Source organism: Pecten maximus, chromosome 4 (assembly GCF_902652985.1).
Source record: "Pecten maximus chromosome 4, xPecMax1.1, whole genome shotgun sequence".
NCBI lineage: Eukaryota > Metazoa > Mollusca > Bivalvia > Pectinida > Pectinidae > Pecten > Pecten maximus.
Genome location: NC_047018.1, coordinates 30,802,019 through 30,813,578, shown reverse-complemented (window position 1 = coordinate 30,813,578; position 11,560 = coordinate 30,802,019).

The following is an 11,560-nucleotide window of genomic DNA, read 5'->3' as shown; positions in this document are numbered from 1 at the left end:
ATAAAAAAAAAACTACTCAAAAAAAAAAAACAACAACAAAAAAAAACAAAAAACAAAAATCAACACCAAACCACCCAACAAAAACAACCAACAAATACCCCCACCCCCCCCACCCCCCCCCCCCCCCCCCCACCCCCCCCCCCCCCCCACCCAAAAAAAAAAAAAAACTAAAACAAACAAAACAACGAACAAACAAACAAAAAACGCTTAATAGGAGAAATTGTTTATTCATGTCGATGAATATAATATACATGATTATCTTATTATTGCTTGAATTTATACGAAAGGTCATTATATGGGTCAACCAAGGTCAATGGTAAATATCGATCAATATCGTATACATTTTATATGCATATCTTATTACAGTTGTAAGATAAACCAAAGGCTATTATATAGGTTATCAAAGGTCACAGGTCACATCGTCAATCAATGTCGATCAATATCTTGTACATGTTACATATATGCATAACTTATATAAGTCATAATTTATAGCAAAGGTCATTATACCGGTCACCAAAGGTCACATGTCAAATTGTTAATCAATGTTGATCAATATTGTATACATTTTGTATGCATATCCTTTTACCGTTTGAAGATATACCAAAGGTTATTATATGGGTCACCAAAGGTGAAAGGTCAAATTATCAACCAATGTCGATCAATATCGTTTGCATGTCATATGCATATCTGATAACAGTGATAAGTAATACCAAAGGTCATAATATGGGTCACCAAAGGTCATAGGTGAAATGTTGATCAATATTTTGTACATTTTATATGCATATCCTATTACAGTTTGAAGATATACCAAAGGTCATTATATGGGTCACCAAAGGTCAAAGGTCAAGTTTTCAACCAATGTCGATCGATATCGTTTACATGTCATATGCATATCTGATAACAGTGATAAGTTATACCAAAGGTCATAATATGGGTCACCAAAGGTCAAAGGTCAAATGTTTTACCGATATTGATCAATATTGTATACATTTTATATGCATATTATACAACAGTTTGAAGATATACCAAAGGTCATTATATGGGTCACCAAAGATCGAATTGTTAATCAATATCGATCAAAATTGTATGCTTGTTTAATTGTATACAGACTTGTTACTTATAACAGTGCTATTATTCAGAGAAACATGTACATGTGGCTCACTTTTCAACGGGTTCAGTTTTCAACAGGCTACACGTGGAAAAGAGAGACCTGATGGGGTCCATTTTCAACAGGAGGGTCAGTTTTCCACGGCATCCCGGTTCCATTTTCAACGTTGAAAATGGAACCGGGTTCCATTTTCCACGGGGGTCCATTTTCAACGTTACACCGGCGCTATAACTAGCAGACTACAGTAGCCAGTCCTGGCCATGGTGATATATCATACACTGTACATTGAATACATTCCTCATTAAGAATGGTATGAAATAAAATAAACAATAAAATCAATAAAGTCGTGATGAAGTGAACAGTGCGAGTCATCATAGTTTTCAAGTTTTGTATTGAGCCCGACTCGAACCTAAATGTACCTCGACAAGTCAATTCGTGACTTGTAAACTCATCACAGGTACATGTAAGTTATTTATTAATACATTTATATTGTTTTTATGTTATCTGGAGTAATAATAAGTATCAGCATCCTCTCATATAATGTATATTTGATGTGTGTGATCACCTGCCTACCCACCTGAAACAAAAACCGACCGTGTCACTTCCATGGTAAATGAAGCAATCAGTGTTAATGGTGTGTTCCGAAGTGTACGTCATCCTGTTAACTTTGAACCGCCAATCATCATCATATATAATGTACATTGATAAAGCCAGAGATCGAGAAACGAATACCGCGGAACGTTAGCTTATAACACATTGCTTTATGGGAGTATATTTTATTCAAGTTAAATGAGACAACATAAGGATTTTGTAATTATTTTCAGGAAAATTCATATGTTCAATCTGTATTGATATACATGTATGAATTAGAAACGAATCCTTCAAATTCATTTTAGATATGATCGCCATTAGTACACAATTCAACCTTTGACCTTTGGTGACCCAGATAATGACCTTTCGTATAAACTCACACCGTTGTAAGTATGCATATGAAATGTATACGACATTGGTCCACATTAATTAATAATTTGACCTGTGACCTTTGGTGACCCATAAAATGACCTTTGAAATAACTAACACTGGTACAAGATATTCATGTAACATGAACACATTTTGATCTTTGATCGACATTGATTAACAATTGGAACTGTGACCTATTGTGACCCATATAATGACCTTTGCTATAACTCATTACTGTTATAAGATATTCACTTAACATGTTCACGATATTGATCGACATTGGTACACAATTCAACCTTTGACCTTTGGTGAGCCATATAATGACCTTTGGTATATATTCAATCTGTAATAGGATATATATATGAAATGTATATGATATTGATCAACATTGAAACACAATTTGACCTTTGGTATAACTTATCACTGCTATATATTATTCACATAGCATGAAAACGATATAGATCGACATTGATAAACATTTTGACCTATGATCTTTGGTGACCCATATAATGACCTTTTGTGTAACTTTCAACTATATACGCATATGGCATGTTCACGACGTTGGTCCATATATTTGAAAAAATCTGACTTGTGACCTTTGGTGTCAATTTTAATGACCTTTGGTATAAACTTCAAACTGTTATTTGATATGCATACTCTTACGTATACGATGTTAATCGACATTGACCTTTGAAGTTTGGTGACACATATAATGACATATTGTATAAATATTAACTGTCATAAGCTACATAAAACATGTATACGATATTGATCGACATAGATTTGTCCAATTATGTTTTTGGTAATTTATTAATTAACCAAGATCCACTATAACGTTTGAATATGGAACTGGTGTCACTTTGAAAATCTAATAACCGGGGTAATTTTCAGCAAATGATATGGAAATGGGTCAGTATATCATGGGTTCCATTTTCAACGTTGAATATGGACCCGGGGTCATTTTCAGTACATAATATTGAAGTTGGTCAGTATGTCGTGGGGTCCATTTTAAACGTTGAATATGGAACCGGGGTCATTTTAAACTAATGATATGGAAATGAGTCAGTATATTGTGGGGTCCATTTTCAACGTTGAATATGGAACCGGGGTCATTTTCAGTGAATAATATGGAAATTGGTCAGTATGCTGTGGGGTCCATTTTCAACGTTGAATATGGAACCGGGGTCATTAAAAAAAATTTATTGAAATGGGTCAGTAAGTCGTGGGCCCATTTTCAACGTTGAACATGGAACCGGGGTCATTTTCAGTAAATAATATGGAAATGAGTCAGTATATTGTGGGGTCCATTTTCAACGTTGAATATGGAACCGGGGTCATTTTCAGTGAATAATATGGAAGTTGGTCAGTATGTCGTGGGGTCCATTTTCAACGTTGAATATGGAACCGGAGTAATTTTAAACTTATGATATGGAAATGGGTCAGTATATTGTGGGGTCCATTTTCAACGTTGAATATGGAACCGGGGTCATTTTCAGTAAATAATATGGAAATGGGTCAGTATATTGTGGGGTCCATTTTCAACGTTGAATATGGAACCGGGGTCTTTTTCAGTAAATAATATGGAAATTTGTCAGTATGTCGTGGGGTCCATTTTCAACGTTGAACATGGAACCGGGGTCATTTTCAGTAAATAATATGGAAATGAGTCAGTATATTGTGGGGTCCATTTTCAACGTTGAATATGGAACCGGGGTCATTTTCAGTGAATAATATGGAAGTTGGTCAGTATGTCGTGGGGTCCATTTTCAACGTTGAATATGGAACCGGAGTAATTTTAAACTTATGATATGGAAATGGGTCAGTATATTGTGGGGTCCATTTTCAACGTTGAATATGGAACCGGGGTCATTTTCAGTAAATAATATGGAAATGGGTCAGTATATTGTGGGGTCCATTTTCAACGTTGAATATGGAACCGGGGTCTTTTTCAGTAAATAATATGGAAATTTGTCAGTATGTCGTGGGGTCCATTTTCAACGTTGAATATGGAACCGGGGTCATTTTCAGTGAATAATATGGAAGTTGGTCAGTATGTCGTGGGGTCCATTTTCAACGTTGAATATGGAACCGGGGTAATTTTAAACTTATGATATGGAAATGGGTCAGTATATTGTGGGGTCCATTTTCAACGTTGAATATGGAACCGGGGTCATTTTCAGTAAATAATATGGAAATGGGTCAGTATGTCGTGGGGTCCATTTTCAACGTTGAATATGGAACCGGGGTCTTTTTCAGTAAATAATATGGAAATTTGTCAGTATGTCGTGGGGTCCATTTTCAACGTTGAATATGGAACCGGGGTCATTTTCAGTGGATAATATGGAAGTGGGTCAGTATGTCGTGGGGTCCATTTTCAACGTTGAATATGGAACCGGGGTCATTTTCAGCAAATGATATGGAAATGGGTTAGTATGTCGCTGGGTCCATTTTCAACGTTGAATATGGAACCAGGGTCAATTTAAAAAAAAATATGGAAATTTGTCAGTTTGTTGTAGGGTCCATTTTCAACGTTGAATATGGAACCGGGGTTACTTTTTAAAAATAATATGGAAAGGGGTCAGTATGTTGTGGGGTCCATTTTAGGACCACATATCACTCTAGACCACTTTGTGGGGGTATGGGGTATATCTATCAGAGCTCCTGCACAGTTTATTTCTATTACTTTTGACACCATGTCTCGCATGCTTTGTAGTAACCAATGACATCAGGTCTCAAATTGTGCATAATTACTGATAACCGTCGCCATATCTTCATAGATGACAATGCCAGTTCTTGAGCATTGTTGTTTCCTGGTGATTTAACATAGCATAATTATGCTACACAGTATTCGATGTTGATATGTCCCATGTTATACAATGTATATATATAATTACCTATGACATCATTTTCCATACTTAATGAATGTAACGATGACTTCATATCGTATTAACCAGATATGTATACAATGTATACTGTAGTTATCAATGACGCCACTGCTGACGCATTGTCTCATATTCTAAATCTATGATATTGCCCATTATATATTTCTTATGGTTTTTGGTGCTTGGACTAAAAAAAGAAGAGAAATGGTTATTTCTTATTGAGCAATAATGACAGTTTAAATTTATTTGATGCAAAAGTTTATGAAAGCTTCCGTTGCAAAGTGTATATATAATGCACATTCATATACAGTAAACCCCCACTTACTCGAATTCGTGTGGACCTGATCGAGGTTCGGGGATACATAGTATTCGAGTAATTCGAGGTAGATTTAATACGTATGAACTCTGTCGGGACGAAAGGAAATGTTCGACGAATGAGGGTATTCGAGTAAACCGGGTTCGAGTAAGTGGGGTTTTACTGTATTCAATCATTATCATATTGTTCTTGACGGCATATGGATTATCAACTTCGCTAGCCAAGGGTGTTCAATACGATACTCTCCTTTTCACTGAAAAGGAGAGTATCGTATTGAACACCCTTGGCTAGCGAAGTTGATGGATTATCAGTCCCCACACTATTGGAACAGAGGGAGTAATTTAAAGTTCACACCTTCTAAGAGTCTTTTACCATTTAAATGTACTCCGTTTGAATTAAAAGTTTTTTAAGTTAACATTATTTTTTCTGATTAGAAAAGACTTAATATAGAAAAATATAGAGTGATGTCAATGATGTGATTAAATACAATGTTTAATTTTATATAACCTGATGATAGTCTTTCTTTCTTATTTGTGTTTTGTTTTATATGCAATGTTGATTCACACCTAAACGTTTAAACCTAAATACTATCGATAGTATGTTTCAATATTTCCATTGTATTAAATGTTTTTAGCTCACCTGCCCGAAGGGAAATTGAACCACGACATACTGACCCATTTCCATATCATTTTTTTTAAATGACCCCAGTTCCATATTTAACGTTGAAAATGGACCCCACAACATACTGACCCATTTCCACATCATTTGCTGAAAATGACCCCGGTTCCATATTCAAATGTTACAGCGGATCTCGGTTTACGACCCCCCCCCCCCCCAAAAAAAAAAACTAAACAAAACAAAACAACGAACAAAAAAAAAAAAAAACATTTTATATGCATATCTTATTACAGTTGTAAGATAAACCAAAGGCTATTATTTAGGTTATCAAAGGTCACAGGTCACATCGTCAATCAATGTCGATCAATATCTTGTACATGTTACATATATGCATAACTTATATAAGTCATAATTTATAGCAAAGGTCATTATACCGGTCACCAAAGGTCACATGTCAAATTGTTAATCAATGTTGATCAATATTGTATACATTTTGTATGCATATCCTATTACCGTTTGAAGATATACCAAAGGTTATTATATGGGTCACCAAAGGTGAAAGGTCAAATTATCAACCAATGTCGATCAATATCGTTGGCATGTCATATGCATATCTGATAACAGTGATAAGTTATACCAAAGGTCATAATATGGGTCACCAAAGGTCATAGGTGAAATGTTGATCAATATTTTGTACATTTTATATGCATATCCTATTACAGTTTGAAGATATACCAAAGCCCGACTCGAACCTAAATGTACCTCGACAAGTCAATTCGTGACTTGTAAACTCATCACAGGTACATGTAAGTTATTTATTAATACATTTATATTGTTTTTATGTTATCTGGATAATAAGTATCAGCATCCTCTCATATAATGTATATTTGATGTGTGTGATCAGCTGCCTACCCACCTGGAACAAAAACCGACCGTGTCACTTCCATGGTAAATGAAGCAATCAGTGTTAATGGTGTGTTCCGAAGTGTACGTCATCCTGTTAACTTTGAACCGCCAATCATCATCATATATAATGTACATTGATAAAGCCAGAGATCGAGAAACGAATACCGCGGAACGTTATCTTATAACACATTGCTTTATGGGAGTATATTTTATTCAAGTTAAATGAGACAACATAAGGATTTTGTAATTATTTTCAGGAAAATTCATATGTTCAATCTGTATTGATATACATGTATAAATTAGAAATGAATCCTTCAAATTCATTTTAGATGAAGGTTAGTAAATTGTAACACATTGCTTTATTGGAGCATGTCTTAAACTATTTTAGATTTTGTTTATTTTTTATGAAAAAACTATGAATTCAATGTGTATTGAGATATGAATTAGAAATATATCATTGGAATTAACCTTTGGATATATATTTTACAAATATATAATCGGTGTCTGTGCAATAGTCTAGAATATTTGACCCTCAGTACCGAGGGTCATTCGGCCTCGTGCAATAGAGCATCGGTCGTTTACCAGTACCGAGGGTCAAATATTCTAGACTATTGCACAGTACCCATGATATACTTGTTTTATTACATAACAGGCGCGGATCCAGGAATTTGAAAAGGGGGTGGGGGTCCAGTAATTTAGTGGTGATGCGAGGGGCCGGGGGCCTAAATTTCGGAATATGAAATGATTATAGCAAATTTTACGATAAGCGTTTTTTTTTTATACCCACATTTAAATTATACCATTTCATTCAAGACTATTAATAAAAGCAAAGTCTGTTTCAATGGTTTAATGTAGATTCAAAATCTTAAAAAAAAAAACATTACTTGTTGTGTGTTAGTGTTGTCGTTGTCTTTCAGAAACCATCCTCTTCAACGCTTTTCATCCAGATATAATCTTGTAGATGAAGCTATTTTCCGAAATGTTCCTGTAGCATTCACTCGCACGATTTTAGTAAACGCTTATGTTTTCGAAAGAGGTTTCGGACATTATCAAAATGCAAGGGATGGCGGTAGAGACGATCCGAAGGGATATAAACAAAGCAAAAAAATCCGCGAAAATATGAATGTGCTCATTCCGGGTAAATAGCACTTTCGACTACTGTATATTTTCGCGTTAATTCGCGAGGAGAGTCAAACGCGAATTAAAATCCCTCGCGAATATTTGTATAAGAATGACAAGAATACTAAGTGGCGTCCATTTTGAATCTACCGTAATCTTTAGTTGGTGAGCAAACATCGCCGTTAAAGTAATGATAGAATGATATTTTATATACTTATTAGTATTAGTATTAACCTGGTAAATAGCATTTTGGGGGGATGTGTTTCAATTAGCATTTCTATTGTCTACCTTTTATATAGTGTAAAAAATAAGGAAAGGTATATTAATTCAAAATATACCTTATGTTTATAGTTAGGGAAAATCAAACGCATTATGTAATCAAATAAAATATAAAGCAACAGACCCATGGGCCTTAACGCTCACATGAGTTTGATATATTTGGGCAGATTGGATTCCCATGACCTTAATTCTGAGGTCAATGTCGTTCACCCAACATGCTACAGGCCAAATATCAGGTTTCTTAATGTGTTGGTTCTCGAAAAGAATACCTTTAAAAGATTTTACCATACTTCAGCCTGATGACCTTGAATGAAGGTCAAGATCATTCATTTAAACAAACCATTCACCCCCAACATGATAAAGGCCTTATATCAGGTATCTTTGCCTATTATTGAGTGAGAAACGTCGTTTAAATTTGACTCCTCTGAACTGGAATAAAAGTCAAAGTCATTCATTTTAACAATCTTGAGCTCTTCACCCCAGCATGCTCAAGGTTCCACATCAGGTCTCTAGACCTCTTGCTTAGTGAGAAGTTGGCATTTTAAGATTTTAGCATGTTTGACTCCAGTGACTTTGAATGAAGGTCAAGGTCTTTCATTTGAACACTTTTGATCGTCCTTCACTACAGCATGCTATAGGCCCAATAGCTGGTCGCATGCCTCTTGGGTATTGAGAAGTCGAAATGTAAATTGTTAACGAACGGGCGACGCATGGCGGACGACGACGTACGGAATGAGAGAAGAATAGGTGACTGGAGACTTCGTCTCAGGTAACCTTAAACATACAAAGAAAGGGAACATTATAGTTATATGAATACGTTACTATCACTTGCTATATTTACATAAAGCTCGATAGATACCCAAGGATTATATTTGTTTTCTCTAAATATCAAGATCAGCGAAGAAAACTATTATCTTTATGGTTGACATCTGACAGTGTCATTATAAAATAGTGTTTTCTGTCACAATATAAAGATTTTAAGCGACAAATCTGTGACATGGTTTGTGACGTTTTAAGTGAAAAGTCTGTGCCGTTTAAAGTGACAGACCTGTGACATGATTTGTGCCATTTTGAGTGACAAGTCTGTGACATGTTTGTGCCGTTTTAAGTGACAAATCTGTAACATGGTTTGTGCCGTTTTAAGTGACTAGACTGAGACATTGTTTGTGCCGTTTTGAGTGACAAGTCTGTGACATGGTTTATGCCGTTATAAGTGAAAAATCTGTGACATAGTTTGTGCCGTTTAAAGTGACAAATCTCTGACATTGATTTTGCTGATAATATTTCATTTTTAAACCACCAATCTCCGTATTCAACCAAATACACCTGACTGAAATTACATGTAGTTGTAACTTTGTGAGAACGAGACACTTCGTCCATTTTGATGCACTTGCCAGAGCCACATTTTGATTTGACTGCTTTTGCAAAACATATTGCCCTTTATTTATGTCAGTATTTGGATCCTGTCCGATACCCTCCCACATTTCAACCAATCTCTTTGAAACTTTGTTGAAGTTATGGTAACTAAAAGATTCTGTTATGGCATTTTGATTCGACTTTTTTTTTGCAAAAGTTATTCCATTTCGTTATTTCAAGATTCGAATCTTGTCCGGCGATCTTCTCACTCATTTTAACGGATATCTTTGAATGTTTTGATCTGACAATGTTTGATATCAAATGTGTAGGGTGTTGAAAGAGTAATTGTTCTTTGTATATTTCCCTATTTGAATCTTGGCTGTTTTAAACTGGATTTTATACCGTCAAATAAAGGTACGATTCATTCAGCAGTATATTGTTATAACAATTCTTTTTGATAGACTTCCATATTTTATGCACGTGTTATAATCATCCACGTCACTTTGGCATCCGACGGACATTTATTGTATTAAAATCATTTACCTACAATTGAATGTAGTTAACTATATTTCAGACCGAGTTAGTAGAGAAGTCTTCAGGATATTATATCATAACTCTCACGAGACGTTTGCCGCCAAAACCTCGCCCTTTTACAGGATCATTGGGGAAGGTTTCTCAGATATCCTATACTCAGCTGCCATTTGATGCCCTACGATAAGGTCAGCTGTATCCCATTTGATGTTGATTGCAAGAAGCAACTCGTTGACTAGTACAAACAAACGATATCGGCAAAATGATTGTGATCTGTATCTTACAATGTAGTTATGAATGAGCAATAATGTGTTTAGCGTTTGTCACTGTCCATGGTTAAGTACAGCAGTTACTATTTCATCTTAAAAATAATATTCCAAGTGGCCTTTGGATCTACGCAGTCGTGGATATAGAAATGTAGTTATACGTATATATGGATATCTTTTTGTCAGACAAAGTTTGATGATTACTAACTACGCTATCAGGTAAGTTCCGACATGCCCAATATGTACTAAAATCCAATTTGACAGATAAATCATATCGTGCGTGCTTTTCCGACAAATCGTACCATTGGGAATAGCAGGATACAAATGAAAACGTACAATGGGCCAGAGAAGCGATAAAAACTACGTTTAATTTTGAGATAGACACATCATCAGCTCATGAAAATAGAAAAGTTTCTTGTAAAATTGTAGTTAATTGAATACTCATCCGCTCTTTACATTGACGACATATAAGTAAACGATGTAAACTGGAACGCACCAGTTATTTCTCTATAGAAATATATTGATTGGGATATTAAGTAGATATAAATAAATCATGATTGTTCTTCGTATATGGGAAAACATCAAAAAGATCAATTTTCGTTTTTTGTCGTTAGATTCATATCTTTACTGGCGAATCATCATTACAAAAGCAGCAACTACAACGATGTCCTTAATTTGTTTCGAGAACTAGTACTGATTATATTACTAGCCTGGTCTGTTAATACAACCAATAAATAATATATATTGACTGTACAGACGAGGGCAGTACCTGTGTACAGACGAGGGGAGGACCTATTACAGACGAGGGGAGTACATGTGTACAGACGAGGGGAGTACCAGTGTACAGACGAGGGGAGTACCTGTGTACAGACGAGGGGAGTACCTGTGTACAGACCAGGGGAGTACCAGTGTACAGAAGAGGGGAGTATATGTGTACAGACGAGGGGAGTACCTGTGTACAGACGAGGGGAGTACCTATTACAGACGAGGGGAGTACCTGTGTACAGACGAGGGGAGGACCTGTGTACAGATGAGGGGAGTACCTGTGTACAGACGAGGGGAGTACCTGTGTACAGACGAGGGGAGTACCTGTGTACAGACGAGGGGAGTACCCGTGTACAGAAGAGGGGAGTACCTGTGTACAGACGAGGGGAGTACCTGTGTATAGACAAGGGGAGTACCTGTGTACAGACAAGGGGAGTACCCGTGTACAGAAGAG